Source organism: Sitophilus oryzae, unplaced genomic scaffold, assembly GCF_002938485.1.
Source record: "Sitophilus oryzae breed Bouriz unplaced genomic scaffold, Soryzae_2.0 scaffold_1368_pilon_pilon, whole genome shotgun sequence".
NCBI classification, from domain to species: Eukaryota; Metazoa; Arthropoda; class Insecta; order Coleoptera; family Curculionidae; genus Sitophilus; species Sitophilus oryzae.
The window spans coordinates 228,218-247,078 of NW_022146024.1; the positions used below are offsets into that span (position 1 = coordinate 228,218).

At 33.3% G+C, this 18,861-nt stretch overlaps 1 protein-coding gene across 1 annotated transcript in view; it reads right to left on the bottom strand.

The window, feature by feature from the left end:
• Positions 1-18,861, bottom strand: part of LOC115875291 (peripheral plasma membrane protein CASK-like) — a 454,286-nt gene that overhangs the window by 31,651 nt on the left and 403,774 nt on the right. The window lies entirely within an intron of this gene.

An 18,861-nucleotide genomic window follows, 5' to 3' on the forward strand; every position in this document is an offset into this window, starting at 1 on the left:
ACAGGGAGTTTGTTCCATTTAAAAAAAATCATCCCTATCCGCCCACACTTTCTTGAGTCACGCTGTAGAGGTTAAATTATTTTCCTGAAATACATTTTAATACATACTTTAGGTTTGCACTTAAACTAGTCATGTGTCGGTATTTGAGTAACGCGATTTTGGAGCGGTATGTTTATGTACCGTCGTGTCGCGCTCCACAACGAATCAGGAACCTGTTATTGAAGAACGACGATCATAATGACGACAAAATTATAAATTATTTATAATTTGCAAATAAATTATTTATAATCGCTCTTGAAGTTAGCAACCGTAATAACCGCATAGCGACGTGTTTAGCTCCAGCCGTCGCGATTTCGTCGGTCGCCAACAGTAGTGTCTGTAACTGGTATGTCCGTAGCGCCGCGCGATCTCGATCGGGACGTGTTCGCTCCAGCCGTCGCGCTCCTAGAGTTGTAGTTCCCTGTCGCGAACAGAAGTAACTGTTGTAACCGATTATCGACGCTCGACCTCGGCGGAGACGGACTTAGTTCCAGCAGTCGCTGGAGCGCTTCTAGGGTTTCGTTTTCGCCTGTCGCGATTTGGTCGGTTACTACTGGCGTTGGTGGTCCCGTCGCTACGTTACTTTCGAAATTGCGATTTTTGGTATGTATTAGGCATGACATAAAATAGCGTTGTTAGAAAGATGAAACGTAAAATTAAATAAAATAAAAATGTTATTTGCTTTTATACATTTATATAAGTTTTATTGTTTATATCTATTTTTAAGGTCTAATGATGGCTGGAATTGCCGAAACCGGTCACCAATAAAGAATTTTTTTGACAGTGGTTTGAACTTTGTTCTTGATTAAATATATTATGTTGCAATACACATAAATATGAACCGTTCATGGCGTGCCATGAACCTAGATACCATTCGTGAGTGCCATAACCATTCGTGAATGGTTGTAACAGCTGGTACAATTGTAAGAACCTGACAACGCTGGTTGGGAGTAGATAAATAATGCCAGAAATACTGGATAAGCGAGGACCGCGACACTGTGGAAGTCGGAACCTCGATTACAAAATAGCGGTATTTCGTCGCGGTATTTTTCTGGAACGGTCGTTACTGTAACGCGACTCATGTGGAACCGGTATTCCCATCACTAACTTAAACAAAATTCCTAAGTTTTTATCTTAGGAGCTACGGATGCCCGACGCACTATTGCCTAACCCTTTATAATGTTCTGCGTGAATAACCCTGTAGATTCGCAATATCCAAAATAAAATATATATTTACTTAAACTAAAAAAATGTGTAATATTCTGAAAATAATATCATAGAAACAATAATTCTCTCTAAAATATTTCTTGTTGCGAAAAATTACTTCTAAGATCTGTTTTTATTTTCGTTAAATTGAAACTCCAAATCAAAAATAGTGTCCTAAGTCCTGCAATATGTTTCGGGGTAATTTTATTTATGAGCTAATCATAATAATGTACGGAACTGCGGCCTTTTCTTGTGCTAGCACTTAACTTACTTAAGAAAAATTAATTTATTTCCCTTTTGTTATTTTTCCTTCTGCAGTTGTACAACAGATATATTCTTCTTTCGAAATTAAATTTTGAAGTATTTTTAAAACTTTGTTTTGTGTTGTGTTTTAAAAGGTTTTCTTTCCATATATGAAAGCACTTACAGTTTGTTTGGAAGTTTTTATTATTTTCGAAACAAGCTTGTGCTTGGTAGTTTTGATTTTTCAGTTGTACACATTTTTTTTAATATATATGTAATTACAACAATGGATAAATTAAAATTTGATTTGTCTATTTGTTTAAAAACGGTGTGTACAGGGTGGGTCATATTCGACGCTTTTAAATGGAAACACCCTTTTCTATAGGAGACAAAAACTAATATCGGTGTCTGGAGCTCAATTTTTGTCAAAAACATGATGGTGAAAACCGCATATCGATATCTGTTACCGTTTCGGAGTTACGGGGTGTTTTTCAAGAATATGCATTTTAACAAATCGCTGCAACTTTTTTGCTATGGAAAATTTTGTATTTTTATGAAAACATTTCCAAAGCACCTTTTTACGTAGAATTTAATGGTTTAAGTATAATTTTTTTAAAATTAATAATTTAAGAATTATCAACAGAAAATTTGATTTATTTTTAATTTATTGAAAATAATTTAAAATTACCTTTCCAAAAATATAACACACTTGATATTTTGCTCGATTCCTCTTCGAGATATAGAGTATATAAAAATTCGCCCGCTTTAAATAAGTAGGCTTTGAACGGCATCGGCTGTAATGCAAAAAAATTCTAGCTGTGAGCATCAATTAAAACGAAAATAATATTTGCTATGAGAGATGCAGAATTTTATAACAATTTAAAATATATTTAACCAACATCAACACATTTAAACTATATCTAATAACAATAAAAATAAATAGCAAACCAAGACATGAGATTTTGCTACAGGTGTTCGACATATCGACCGTCTTATGTTATGGACAGACGGGGCAGTTTTTGAACATTTCTCGCGGAATTCATTAATTCAGTGGGGGTGAAAGATACCCTCTCATAACTGCTAAGTATTTCTAATTCTTGGAAGAATAATACGGAAGAATAAGAAACCTTTATTCTTTCGCAAATATATCCATAGGATTAGATCCATGGGCACTAAGTCAGGCGGCCTCGACGGCCAAGGGCTGGGATCTTGGTTAGCTATTCAATTATTCTTGAAATTGGCTGCAAAAATTTGCTGATAACTTCAGCGATCAGAGGCGGTGCGTCGTCTTGCTCGAAAAATATGTTTTCGAGTTCCATTAAGAGCATATCATCAATAAGTGGTCCAAAGCCTACTAGTTTAAAATGGCGAACTTTTAAAAATTCTGTATTTCGAAGGGGATTATAACAAAATATCAAGTGTGCTATATTTTTGGGAAGGTAATTTTAAATTCTTTTCAGTTAATTAAAAATATAGAGGGTGTCCCAAAAAAAAATCAATTTTTCTTTGGAAATGTTTTCATAGAAATACAATTTTCAATAGTAAAAAAGTTACAGCGATTTGTTAAAACTGCACATTTTTGAAAAACAACCCGTAACTCCGAAAGGGTAACAGATATTGATGTGCGGTTTTCACCGTCATGTTTTTGGTGAAAATTGAGCTCTAGACACCGATATTAGTTTTCGTCTATCTCCTATAGAAAAGGGTATTTCCATTTAAAAGCGTCGAATTCGACCCACCTTGTACACTATGTGTGCATATTTGAAGTGGAACTTCTTACTAACTGCCATTAAATTGAAGGATCTGAAGGATATATATTTTTTTATGAATGGCTTTTTATAAACTTCAAAAAAATTAGAGTTATTATAAAATCGTATACTACTCTAGAGATAATTTTATATTTTTATTAAAAAATGATAATTCTTAATCACACTGCCGGATAGCCCTGGCAGCTGTGGCCATTAAACCAAAATATTACTATATCTATATCTCTGACTACTACTAACCAACAATTTGTTTTGTGCAGTCTGTGGTCTGTTTTTGTTTAAATGTTTTGTTTTATGTTCATTATTTATAGTGATTTACAGTAATTGTATCAAATTATACGAATATTCTCGTTGATTATTGGTTTAAAATAAATAAGACAGCGTCCTCCAATAAAAATACGAGTTACTAACTCTAAATTCTCCAATTCTGAGCTGGCAAATGAGCTAGATGCTTTACCTAGATCGCTATTCAGAAGCTACGAGCCTATCGATGAAAATATGCATGAACATTTTCTCCCTAGCACACGACCAGAGGATATTGGTACACATCAAGGTTGTACACGTGTGTCATGGCTTTGAACTTTTACTTCCAACGCACGTAGAAAAGTTCCACTTCAAAAATTACATATTGTGTTATAGATAAAGTATCCATCATAGAGTTTTTTTGACGTTTTGGCTAAAATGAACAACAGAATAGCTAAAAATTGGTTAATATATCGAATTTTAAAATAAATAACTTGGCAAAATTCCTTTACTTTTAATTTTAAGTACATAAGTATATGGAATTTTAAGCTATCTAGGTGAATTGTGCTTTCTAGTTGAAGTGTGTCTTTAGTTGTAAGCAAAGCTAAGTACTAGTTACTAGTAATTCACGGGCACATTGTACTTTTTGTCATTTTTGGATATCGTCTGTCGCAAGCAACAGGTTAAGTATTATTATGCCATTTTTAATCAAAGTCAAAACCAAAAATTAACGCCAAAGATAAAATTTTACCTAATTCAATTAATAAAAAATCCAATATATCGCAGACTTCCTCTGCGCGTTGTATGTGTTTGGAAATTTTTATATTTATGCTTGAAAAAAAATCTTATATTCATTTCTCATGGTTTGTTACGAATATTTTCTTCATATTTTTATTGCTTTTATGTCATAAAAGATTATCAGTCATCCAAAATGAAGGAATTATCCATATTTCACCAGACTTCAGCCAAATCTCCTCGGATTTTATTTGTCATAAAACCATTTGTGACAGAACTGCAAGAAAAGGAGAAAATATAAGAATAATACTTACAGAAAATCTCTGAAGAGTGACTTAAGGCTAGACGCATTTATTTCTTATATCTTTTGATTTTTTCTTCAATAAAACCAAAAAAAAATATAGAACTGTATAAGATTAATAGTTATACATTATTGGTTTCTCCTTTTCTGAACTTTTTCTTCACAGAATTTCAACCCAGTTAACGTATGATGCAGTATAATGAATGCAAATTCTGTGGGGAAAATGGGGAACACCTCATCACTGAGTGCGCCGAGACGATAACCATTCGTGCCATGAACTTTGGTACGACTTATATTGGAGATGGAGAACTACCCTCTATAAAACCGTCCCAGATACTGGCTTTTGTCAAAGCCCTGGGACTGTGTGATGAGTTATAACTCAAGAAAGAGGGACACAATAGATCTGTAAGGTCGCAGTGATTAACCCCCCTCCCACTCATTCTAAATTCTAAAAATTCTGACACCAGAGAGAAGTACTTTTGAATCAAGAATCTTTTTGACAAACATCTTTTTAAGATGCAAAATAAAGTGTAACTTTATCAAAAAACTCATGAAAAATTAACTATGACTTCTTGAGTATTAGAAACTTATTTAATTATTTAAAGGAATAAATTAAATATAAAAAATTGACTCAAAATTTATTACATCTGGGCCTAAAAATATGAAATATTAATTTATGATAGACTAGTACTTTGTTTTATACGGAAGAAGTCGCGGGGAAAATTACGCACTGCATAAAAAGTAGTTATTTTTATTTTTAAACCTGTCTAGTGAAATATCTCCAAAACTTTCTCCTATATCTTTTAGTATCTTAAAAATCTGGAGGAATAAATCAGGGCTATTAAAGGTAAAATAAATCCAGGATTTTTTCTGGACCATCAAACCCGAAGTGGTTCATTACCATATTTTCGTGTGTATCGGTAAAAGGGCAGCAGAAATCGTACCAATGCCGATAGAAACAAACAACAGAAAAGCAAAAGGCATCCGCTATTTCGTTTCTGGTGATTTACGACGCGATCGCGCTCTAGATACAAAACGATTTTGATTCATAGCTCTTTTAAAATCCTCCGAAATAATCTTCAATAGCTATTTCAATTGGATTTTTTAAATATATGGTATTTTGAACTATAGAGGACCAATTTTAAGTTTTAATTGGAGTAATCAATTATAAGATTTTTTATAAAAAAATGTAAGCTACTGTCCTAACATATTTGAATTATTAACAAATCTTTCTTAATCAGTAAAAATCGTTGATTTTTGTTTTACAAAAGTTTATAGAAGGATTCAATAGATTTAAGTAGGTATATGGATGAACCAAAATAAAACAACAGGTTAACTGCTAGACATGACAATGATATCCACTGGAAGAGTACTGCCTCTTTTGGAATCTTACATTTCAAAAAGAATCTCGACAAAACAGGCACTTTCTTTTCATAATTTCACTGTATATGATTTACCGCTCCTTATCTCTGTTAACTGCATATTTGAACCTCTGAAAAGAAGTTTTATGGTGTATTTTTCCTTTATTTTGCGACCTTAGGCTTCCAAAACTGGAGAAAATAGCTGAAAAAGATAAGAAAAGCGGTAGACGAGCTAAGAAATAATTCTGACTAACGGCTTCCTTTCCTAATCTGAATATCGTATAGAAAATCCGACAAAAGACGTGAAAATACATTTTTATAGAAATTCGACACACTTAGGTCACTTGTGTACGTCAATTTTTGAAGAAAAGCTTCCTCCTTATAGCAAGAAAGGTGTCATTTACGAATTTATTTGCTTTATGTGAACAGTATTGGTCATAGAACATTTTTTTTCTAAAATTCTATTAGGTCTAGAATCAACCCATAAAATTACTAATTTTCACATTAATTTACTTTCATTTTCTTTATACAGTAACATAAAAAATCACCAGTTATTAATATAAAAATTGCTAAAATTTAAAAAAAAACTCGACAAATTTTTTTCATAATTCTACTGTATACGATTTCCCGTTCATTATCTCTGTTAACTGCATATTTAAACATTTACAAAAATTTTTTATGAGACATTTTTCATTATTTTCTAACCTCAGGCTTCCAACACTGGCGGAAACAGCCTAAAAAGATAAGAATAGCGATAGACGAGCTAAGAAATAATTCTCGCTAACGGCTTCCTTTTCTGATCTAAATATCGTATAGGAAACCCGTCGCGTCGTATCTTTAAAAAAAAATTATTTTCATCGAAATTCAAATACCAGGTCACTTATGTACGTCAATTTTTGATAGAAAACTTCCTTTTAACAAGAAAGGTGTTATTTAAGGGTTTATTTGCTTTATGCGCATGATATTGGCCATGGAACATTTTATTTCTAAACTTTTAGAATCAATTTTTTTCGGATTAATTTAGTTTCTACATTTTCTTTCCAGTTTCATAAAAAATCACCATTATATTTATAAAAATATATAATAAATATATCTGTCTCTTTAACGAAAAAGGTTTCAGCTATATCTTTTAGTACCTTAAAAACCTGGAGGAATAAATCAAGGCTATTAAAGGTGAAAGAAATCCAGGATTATTTCCTGACCATCAAATTCGAAGTGGTTCATTACCATATTTTCGTGTGTATCGGTAAAAGGGCAGCAGGAATCGTACCAATGCCGATAGAAAAAATAACAGAATAGCAAAAAGCATCCGCTATTTCGTTTCTGGTGATTTACGACGCGATCGCGCTCTAGATACAAAACGATTTTGATTCACAGCTTTTTTAAAATCCACCGAAATAATCTTCAATAGCTATTTCAATTGGATTTTTTAAATAGATAGTATTTTGAACTTTTTTTTATCAAAAAATGTTGTAAGCCACCGGAATATAAAGAGACACGGAATTTAGAATATTGCCTGTGTATCTACTGTCCTTACATATTTAAATTATTATCAAATCTTTCTTCATCAGCAAAAATCGTTGTTTTTTGTTTTACAAAACTTTATAGAAGGATTCAATAGATTTAAGTAGGTATATGGATGAACCAAAATAAAACAACAAATTTACTGCTAGACATTAGACTAGTACTGCTCTTTTAGAATCTTACGACATTTCAAAAAGAATCTCGACAAAACAGGAACTTTCTTTTCATAATTCCACTGTATATGATTTACCGCTCCTTATCTCTGTTAACTGCATATTTAAACCTCTAAAAAGAAGCTTTATGGGGTATTTTCCCCTTATTTTGCAACCTTAGGCGTCCAAAAACTGGAGAAAATAGCCGAAAAAGATAAGAAAAGCGGTAGGCGAGCTAAGAAATAATTCTCGTTAACGGCTTCCGTTCCTAATATAAATATAGTATAGAAAATCCGACAAAAGACGTGAAAATACATTCTTATAGAATTCGGCATCCTTAGGTCACTTGTGAACGTCAATTTTTGATGAAACACTTCCTCTTAACAAGAAAGGTGTTATTTGCTTTATGTGCACGATATTGGTATGGAACATTTTTTTTCTAAAATGCTATTAGGTTTCGAACCAAATGATACGTATTTCTCAGTTACAGATCAATTTACTGCCAACATTTTCTTTCTACATTTTTTTTTCAAAAATTGAAAAAGAAATTTGAAAAAAAAAATCTGAAATGTGTGCGGAAGAACCTACAATTTATTTTTTTATGCCGAAATTTTTATTTTCTAGAGTTTATAATATACAGGGTGAGTCTTAAATCAGTGCAAATATTTTCAGAGCTGGTAGATCTGGATAAAAGAAACATCTTTTCCCTTTGCCGTTTTTCAAATAAGTCCAAAATAACCGAGTTATTTTAAGTTGAAAATTTGGAAAAGAATATTTTTTGCTTAAATTTTGAGAACCATTGGATTTTTTCTGGGTTTCCTTTCTTGTAAATTTAATCTACTACCTTCTATATTGCCATATTATCAAGAAATTATGGTTTTTAATAAAAAATTCAATACATTCCCAATTTCGAAAAAAAATCGAGAAAAAGACCTCATAATTATGTTTCTGGAGTCGAAATTAATTACCCGTAAAATTATTTGCACTTATTAAAGACTTACCCTCTATAGACTGAAGCTAATCTATGGATGAATCTAAAACAAAGAAATATCAACTGGTAGACATTGAGGACATTGTAATAATCTCCACTAAAAGTGTAATACACTATTGAAGTCTTCTCTCAAAATTTTAAAAAGAATCTCGATTAAAATGACACACGGTTTTCATAATTCCACTGCATATGATTTACCGCTCCTTATCTCTGCTAACTGCATATTTCAACCTCTACAAGGTTTCCTTATTTTTCCCTAACCTCAAGCTTCCAAAACTGGTGAAAACAGCTGAAAAAGATAAGAAAAGCGGTACACGAGTTAAGAAATAATTCTCACTAATGTCCTCCTTTCGTAAAAATCTAAATATCGTACAGAAACCTCGACAAAATAACGTGAAAATGCATTTCTTGGAAATTCGAAACCCTTAGGTCATTTGTGTACCTACGTCAATTTTTGATGAAAACTTTCTTTAGACAAGAAAAGTGTTAGAGTGTTTACAAAAATTAATTTATATGTTTTATAAACAAAAACATATATTCTAAGACCAACGCCCAGCATGTTATGTCTTTAATTAATATTTGATGATGTTAAGGTTTAGAGCACGAAAGCTACGAATGCAATAAGTTAGAATAATATAAACAAAAGCTGCTATGTAAGCTGATCGGCCCTTTACAGTTGTGGCCTAAATGTGTTCTTTGTTAGTGATATACTACGTATTTTAAACAGTTAAGCCGGTCCCAGACACTGCGTGCATTTGGCGAATGTGCGAACATTCGAATTATGTACTGTGGCTTCGGCCACCTTCTCACACACTACGTTATATGTAAAAATGCGTCCAATGACAAATATTTCCCGTAGTAGAGCCACGCGTAGGGGAGCGCTCCGCTAAAACAAAAAAAAACACGTAAACAAATAGCCGTAGGGTCTGGGAGTAATTCCGAAGTTGACTACGCCGCACTACGAGTTCTTTTGATTCGTGCCAGTTTACCGACAGCCGCCGGGAAAATGACGAAGTACGAATCTTCGTCGAAGGTAACCTCCCACACGCTACGCGAATAAGCTCGAATACCGAATATTCGCCAAATGCACGTAGTGTCTGGGACCGGTTTTAAAGTTCAGTTGCAAAGATATTTTCCGAGTGCGTGTTTCTAGAGAAAGAATAAACAATTCTTTAATAAAATCAACCGTGTATTAATTTTCCATAACCTAACAAAAAGTGCTATTTATAGGTCTATTTGCTTTACGTGAACTATTTATTTTTTATATACAAATTTTTAGGCATCGTTAGAAAAAAAATCTTTACAAATAATTTTTTAAAATATTCGGTCTAGAACCAACCGATACAGATTTCTCTTAGTCTTAGACTAATTTACTTCCATACCACTTTTATTTTCTTTCTACAGTTGTTTAAAATTACCAGTATACATATCTAAATTTACCAGTAGTAAAAATAGTTAAATTTTATTATTTACCGTCTTTCAAAATATCTGGACAAAAATTACATTTATTTTCATAACTTCACAGTTCATGATACACAGTTCCTTATAGCTGTTAGCTGCATATTGAAACATCTACAAAAAAGCAAGCTTTATGGAACATTTTTGATTTTGTAATTTAAGGCATCCAAGAAACTGAAAAAAAAACGGCCAAAAAAAGACAAAAATATAATAGCGAAGAACAAATTAAGTATATAATAATATAACCAAGAAAGAAATAGTGAGGGAAATGTATAAAAAAAAAGAAAAATATTAAACGGCTCAGCCCTCAACAACTCGCAACCGTATACACCAGTGTACACCAGTGCAGACACGCACACTCACACACTCACACAACCACACACCTACACTAGGGTACACTGATGTTACTGCCTTCAGGCTTCATCAGTACGGTAAGGAACCAGGAAGCGATGAAACCGATCCCAAAACACAAAAAAAAACCAGGAAGCAAACGATGCAACGAGGCACCGTGTGGCTCCACTTGGCTGCAAATTGGGGCTTTAGGCTCCCGTTTGCTCCTTTTTATTTTCCATCATTTATTTTCATTTCTTCATCAATTTTTTTCCATCTCCTGGGTTGCACACGGTGTCTCGTTGCATCGTTTGCTTCCTGGTTTTTTTTTGTGTTTTGGGATCGGTTTCATCGCTTCCTGGTTCCTTACCGTACTGATGAAGCCTGAAGGCAGTAACATCAGTGTACACTAGTGTAGGTGTGGTTGTGTGAGTGTGTGAGTGTGCGTGTTTGCACTGGTGTACACTGGTGTATACGGTTGCGAGTTGTTGAGGGCTGAGCCGTTTAATCTTTTTCTTCCTTTTTAATAATATAACATTATATTTTTGCTAACATCTTTCTAATCTCAATATCGGATTCGCAGGGTGTGCGGAAAACCCTACAAGAAGACGTGAAAATGCATTGTTATGACATTCGACAACGCTATGTCACTTATAATATATTATATAAATATATAATATCACTTATAATATAAAATATGACAATTTTTCATAAAAAAACTTTCTTTGTGAAAGAAAAGTGTCATTTAAAAGCTAATTTTCTTTATACGGTGACGTAACATATCTTCATTCTTTCCTACAAATTTCTATTAATAAGTGACACAAAATCTTAAAAAATATATTTTTTGAAAAAATTATTGCTAAAATACTACAGGGCTAAACATTATTACAATTTAACGGGTAGAAATGTTTCAATGGTCCTTTACTTGTCTCGAAATTAGGAATATTTTGTTTTCGATGTTATATTAATATTTTATTATTCAATTTTAAGGTCCTTAAGCTTCATTCAGAACCTCGCAATTAGTGGAACAAATTAGTGGTTTCAATAATACTTCATTCTTTTTAGTTTGCGATCATTCACAATGTCTAAAAAACAGAATTCAAATTAATAGAATATCTTAGCAATAGCTTTCGGTAGTCAGTAGTGTATCTATAGTGTTTCTACTAGTTGAACGTGACTAACACTAATTTTGATGTTTTGAATGCTTACATTGAAATTAAAAAAACAAACTTCTACGCTAATTGAAACCACTAATTTACTCCACTAAATTCGACGTTCTGAATGAAGCTTTATTCAGAACGAATTTTTAGTAAACACATTTTTGGCAGTTTTTAAAGAGCAATTAAAATATTATTTGCCGAGATAATTAAATTGCATTTCCTTTAATCTAAATGATATCTGGTTTTGGATTTATTCAAATTATCATATCTTATTCAAAATATATGATTATTCAAAAATATCCAAATTTTATTTACAAAAAAAGGGAGAAAAATCCACTGTATTTTATATTAATTAGATGTGTTTTAATTAGTTGAAAATATGTTTATATATAGTTTATTCTCAACATTCATTTGTTATATCTATATATCATTAGCAAAATATTTAAATTTTGTCTCTAAACTTAACGTTTAATTTAAATTCCCTCATTAAATGTTGTTTTCGAAGCCATCCAACGTTTATTTATCATACTCATAACTAGAAAATACAGAAAATATACCGGACAAACGTACATATAATCAAACAAAGAAAAGAAAAATGATATTTACCTAATTATAAACGCAGTCTCTAATTCGGTCGATTTTTCATCTTGTTTTATACTAATACTGTGTCAGATAAAAAACAAAAGAAAGGAAAAATTGCACAAATATACTTACATAACACAGCATGGCCAGCAGGCTCTGTTGTCCCACAGGATTTTTCGATAACAATCACATCAGGGAACAAAGAATAACACTTGAAAGTTGTACAGTTTTTTGGGGGAGTTTTGATAACTGCAGAGTGTCTGTGTTAATCGGTTTTATTCAGAAAGTTTTAACGTGCTTCGTATATTTTTAGAGCAGCTTTTTGAAACTCAGTCTCGCTGGTCGAAAGAAACAATTTATATACAGCGGGTTCAAGACATATCGAAAGACATGGGCAAAACTATTCAAACATTCTCAATAATTTTATTTATAAAAACCTAGCCGAATAGGTATAGAAACCCCTAATATAGTTTTGAAAGAGCATTTAAATCTGCTTCTTATCTGCTGTAACTTATTTTAAAAAATACTGTGGAGTGTTGCATATGAAATAAGGTTTTTTTTTGTAAAATAAATAGTTAAAATAGACCAGCAATTTTTGACACCCCTGTATACATTTAAGGAAGCAATCAAGATTTTAGTAAAGTTTATTTCTCTATTGAAAGTCAGCACAAGAATTAATTCTAAAAAGTAATGTACAGGGTGTTTACAAAGTTTTTTTATTATAGCATGCATACTTAAATATCTCAAAAACCAAAGCTTTTAAATATGTTAAGTCCTTATAATAAATGCCTTGTCTTCCCACATATACCCATAAAATATTTTTTCTACGACTAGCCTAGAAAATGCAGTTTGACACACGGAAAACTCGATCTGATATTTGCGTTTTGCAAACTGTTGTGTGCTAAGAATTTAGCGCACGACATGTGTCATTTTGCACACGACATGTGCCAATTTTGTGCCAACGCAACGCAGCCGTCAGAAAACTGTCATCATTACATCGCAAATTATTTCACAAAACTGGCAAAAACTGAGTGAGTTTGCTGCTAATTTGAAGTCGAAGAAAAAATAGCGTAAAAAACTCGTTCGAAAACTTCTTTGTACACTCGTTCGACTTGTGGATCTTATCTGCGGCGCGAGCCAACAAACTGTCGAACTCGTGTGGAAAACGTCGTTTTCGAAACTCGTTGTTTAATATACTATTGTTTCAACCTTTGAATAAGAAGACTAAGGAAGGAGCACAATGCTATCCATGTATTCATGCATGGTGGGCGGAAAAAGCGCCATAAAAGCACTCTAGGGTGGGGATCCTTGACAGTTCTGTTTGACACATTTGAATTTGATTTGAAATTTTGTGGATTTGTCAGTCTTTACGGAGCTTATTTATTATTTATTCTACTACTGATAGTTGTATAAAGGTAGTAAATCTAGATAGAAATTGTGGCAGAACTTAAATTAACAGTGACACTATCGCGATTTATCGAAAAAGATTCTAAAATAGTTGGTTGTGTAGCGTGCGGTAGATCTCGGCAAAAATTGAGTGAAATAATGGAACAACTTTTCGCTAGTAAGTGACTATATAATATACATACGTGTAGTAAACAGATCATTTATGAAATTCACTTAAATTAACTAAATTATATGTTTTTCTTGCATTTTAGCTTTTATTTATTACTTGTCAAAGATTAGATGTCAAATAATTTAGATACGTTAATTTGACTTACCTGCTTCAGTAGCGTATCGGATGTTTGTGTTAATAAATACTTATTATAACTTATCCATTTTTATTAGAATTATATATTTTTATAACAATTTTAATAACTACCAACATTTATTCACAACGTAAAATAAAACAACAAATTATTGAGTCTACCCCACGTCTACCCTACATCATAGTTTTACATTTTTTAAATAAAATTAGAACGACACTGATAAACCGGAATTTAAGTCGGCCATATTTGAGGCCCATCGCGGTGTACCTAAGATTTTTGATATGCTCCTTCCTTAGTCTTCTTATTCAAAGGTTTCAACCGTTTTTGTAGTATTAACCGAGGCGAACGAGGTGCGCCAACCTGTATATTTCTTTTATAAATTTTAATTTGTCGTAAAGTCGGTAGGCCATTAATTATAATATGGCCCAGAGACAGATTAACTTACAGATGTGGCACCTATTTCATCTTGCTAATAGAAGCCGCCGTAACATTGGACCTTTAATATGACCTATGGCATTGTCAGACTTCGTTTTTTTTTCTCGAATGCATTGTTGTCTTTTGAAAAAAAATGTATTCCCAATTGCAATACCTAATACTTAATCTGTGGCACGGCTTTTGTAGCGATTCATCATACGAATGCATCCTTGTTTTATTTAGTTTCTCCGTCTTACTGATAAATCTGAGTTAATTTGTGGCTGAGGACCACAATGTGGATTCCGCGTAAACAAAGTGGGTTTCGTCCGTTACCTTTAGCAGCAAAAAAGAGGTGTTAAATACCACACATACATATACACACACTTTGGACTTATTATTTAGCATTTTAAAAAGTAAATCTTGATATGTCTTTAAGAGTCCCTTTCACTAGTCCGAAAAAGTAGCAAGATAACCGTTTGGCATTTAACGTTTTGTGTAAAACTGGCTAGGTATTTTCACACAAATGAAGAAAGAAATTAAAGATAAAGGATTATACTATAGTCCGTCTAGAAAGTATTCGAAAAAAAGAAAGCAAAATTACAATTATCGATATATATTTTTAGGACTTCAGTTAAAAAAAGTATAACAAATTATTAATTTTATTTACTTATACAAACTAAACGTTCAGGTACACCCGAAACTAGGTCCACACCAAAATGTTCAGTGGCGAGGTAGGTAGTCCAGGCCTGTAAAACTGAGCGAATCAAATCTTGTTTATTTCGTGGAGCTGCTTGTTCCACTTAAATCAATTAGTCCCCATATGTTTCCAATGAGACTAAGGTCTGGTGAAGCTGCTGGCTATGGAATTGTTGCCAAATGGTGTTCTTGCATCCAAGCTTGAGTATAGGCAGACGTATGGCATTTTGCATTATCCTGCTGAAAACTCCACCCCTCTGGATATAAAACATGAGCCGTTTCAAGAAGAAAACCATTTAAAATATCACAATATTTTACACTATTGACAGTTCCATCAACTATACACAGGGGTGTAGCACCACGCTGAGATAGACGTTGATAAAAATCAATGTCTATCTCAAAACAAAAATGTAGCCTTGTCTTTTCAGTGACGTGCGGACCGGTTTCTGGACACACTATTAATTTTTGCTGACTTCCAAATCTGTTAGCCAATTTGCGAAACCCTGTTTTCGCAAATCTTACGCGGTCTTCCTGAAACAGGTCCATGCTTCATATCTGTACCAATTTTTATCCTCTTTATCGTCTCATATACTGCACTTTTTCCAAGTTCAGTCAATGGCACTGATTTTTTTAGAAGAACTTTTCTATACAAATATTCCACCATTTCTCCTTTTTTTTGTTTGCGACATTATTTCTCAAATCTTAAGCCGGTTTACAATCAACAGTATTTGACAGATGGTGTTGCAATGCAATAGCCTACTATCGGGACAACCTACCCGATGGATTACTGTTGTCTTAGAGTGTTACAGAAAAAAATACATTAAAATTAGGAAAAATATAAAATTCCGGATACTTTCTAGGCGGACTATATATCCGTATTGTAGCACATTTCTAGACAACTTCTTTATTTTTAAAATTTTGATGGTCAAACATCAACAAAATATTCCTTATGTTGGGACTAAATTTTCTCGAAAATAAAGACATAACCAAAGAGTAGATAAGACAAGAGACGACAGTGAACAAAGAAGTCGAATTTCGCGAGAGAGACGCAGATATATTAATTGATATAAATTATAGTGATTTTACACTTGTTCAAGTCCATATGTAAAAAAAATACACGTAAATAAAACATTTCTTACAAATCGACTTGGTCACTTTATTGTATTGTTTACCAACGATATACAAAATATTGCTTTTATTATCTTTATTCTCCGACAAATATGTTTCTAATTATAATTTATTTTATATAATATTTAGAAAACTATTTTTTTTTTCGTTTCTATTTATTTCTTTACCCATACAGTAACTATTTATAAGCTATACAGGCAAGTTTTAATAATAGCCTATTTCAAATTTCCCGCGAAAAAATTACGAAAATTTAAAGAGACAAGCGAGACGAGGTCACTCTCCCCACCACTCAAACATGAAAGGTACCGCGCGAACTGTCGTCTCTTGTCTTATCTACTCTTTGACATAACTTAAAATTTTATTTCAATACGGAAATAGATTAAAGTTTTGTGATCAGTGATATATAATCTATATAGTTTTGTAACAAATTGCTCGCTATTTTATGGCAAATGCCGAAGTTCTGCAAACCTTAATCAAGCCTTAATGAAAGCACGTGTGTTTGGAATTTTGGTTATGGCTTTACATGACAGGATCGGGCCAAGCTTTAGGCAGATTTCTGAAATATAATATATATTTCCTTCGGCCACACACCTGCATTATCCGACCACTGAGAGCGACCCGAACAGTACAGCGTAATCAATGACTAAAGAATCCAAAGACATATAACACCCGAGACCAAATTGTTACCATGGCTCCAAACAGTGCCGTGGCCATATATTTTTCTTATTTTAGCTGCTTGAAGGGATATTTATATTTTTGATAAATGTTTTGACTACGCCTATGGTATAGGCGGTGGAATCAAACTAATTAATTACGAAAAAAACGTATTAAAATGTTAACAAAAGATACAAAGCTAGTATCTATGTATAGCACATATATCAAGTACATATAGTATCAGAAAGATAATTACCAATTTCAATAAGAAAACGATAAAAAGGTGGAGTTCAGGAGTTGCGTTTCATAAGTAAATAAACAGTCCACTCCTGGCTCCTTCTTATTGTTGCGGCCTTTACACTTGAAAGCCTGAACACATCACCATTGTAATAAAGTTAATACAAAGTTCACTACACACAACAAATTATTAAAAATCGCTAAAATTGTTGCTGTTGACGAGGTGGTGACTCATCCGTAGGCTCCAATATGATGGCCTCTAACGTAACAAATTCTGCTGCAGCCCGTATATGCGCGTTACATGTCCTTGTATTCTTTAGTCATTGAGCGGAATAAACTCTTAACCTAAAAATTCAGATTCATAAACGAAAATATGTTTTAGAAACTACACTATTTTTAAGAGTTTACCATCTTTTATTTTGCTATTTGATATAACGTTCCCAACCTTAAAGAGGCCTGTAAACTAACGTTTTTCGCGTTTTCCAGAAGAATTACGACCGGAAGTGAGAAAAAGAAATACGCTAACTTCCGTTTACACGGAAGTTCAATAGATTTCCCCGCCTGTGTGTGCTTCTGTGTGAGTCAGTTCGCAGGATAAATCATTCCGAAGGTCCATTGAGGTTTGGGAGCGAGTTACGAAATGTTCGATCACCAGAAAACGAAAAAAATGAGCTTTGAGTCTGAGAAGCGCCTGGCTGGTTCTTAATTTACCGTTAGAAATATCCAGTTTATGTCGATGTAGTTCAGAGATCAAAGAGATTTTTCGAAGGTGAACGTACAAAAATCGGCACAAAAATATGTTGAATGCAGTAAAGCATGTGGTAGTGGATATTTTTATATTTTGAAATTATTGCATATAACGATATTTTTATTTTATTTTGGACCTAATATAATTCTTTTTATATTTTTGGACATATTGGCTTACTACACGACTAACTAATATAAAATTAAAAATCTAAGTGCAACTAGGCTGTTATTATAATTTTATTTCATTAGTGAAAATCAACAAAACAAATTTTATTTTAAACAGAAAATATTGAAAACAATTTTAATTATTTCTCACAACTAATAGTCTGGATTGCCTCCTCGAGCCTCAATGCAAGCTGTGAGACAACGTGGCATGCTCTCAATTAAGTTGCCCAGAAGATGTTGAGGAATGGCTTCCCATGTTTCCCGCGCAGCAATTTTCAATTGCAATTTTCAATTCATTTAAGGTACGGGGGGAGGGGGACATTTCTTTTGGCAATATGGCGATTTAGCATGTTTCAAGCATGCTCTCTCACATTCATATCTGGAGATATCGGTGGCCACCACAGTTTTCTTATACACTCTTCCTCATAAAATTCGCGAACCGCTAAAGTGCGATGGGAAGCAGCATTATCATCCATGTAAACAAATTCATCCCCCACTGCCCCTCGAAATGGACGCACGATAGGCTCTAAAACGTCTCTAAGATATGAGGCACCTGTCATTGTGTCATCAATAAAAACAACATACCATAATGCTTCCCCCTTGAAACGGGACACGGGGTTGGGCTGCATTCAAGCGTGCTCGTCTTCCAGATGCTCTCTAGACCAAAGTTCGTAGCGAGTCTGACACTAGGCCTATTATTGTTTCATCACTAAACATGACGAAATTAGAATTAGGTCCATTTGCTTTCATCTCCTCAGCCCATTGTAGTCGCGTAATTTTGTGCTGTAAATTAAACTTCGGAACACGTAGAGGCCTCCTTAAATGTAATCATCTGTCATGGAGTCTTCTTGCTATGGTCTTTCTTGAAACATTTACTCCTTCAAGACGAGCTAACTCATTTTTAATAGAAGTACTAGAAACCAGGGGATTGCGTCGTGCAATTAGGGATATTTGACGGTCTTGCACAGCAGTCTCTTTCTACCTCTTCCAGGCCCGTCTGTAACCTCTTTTGTCTCCCTG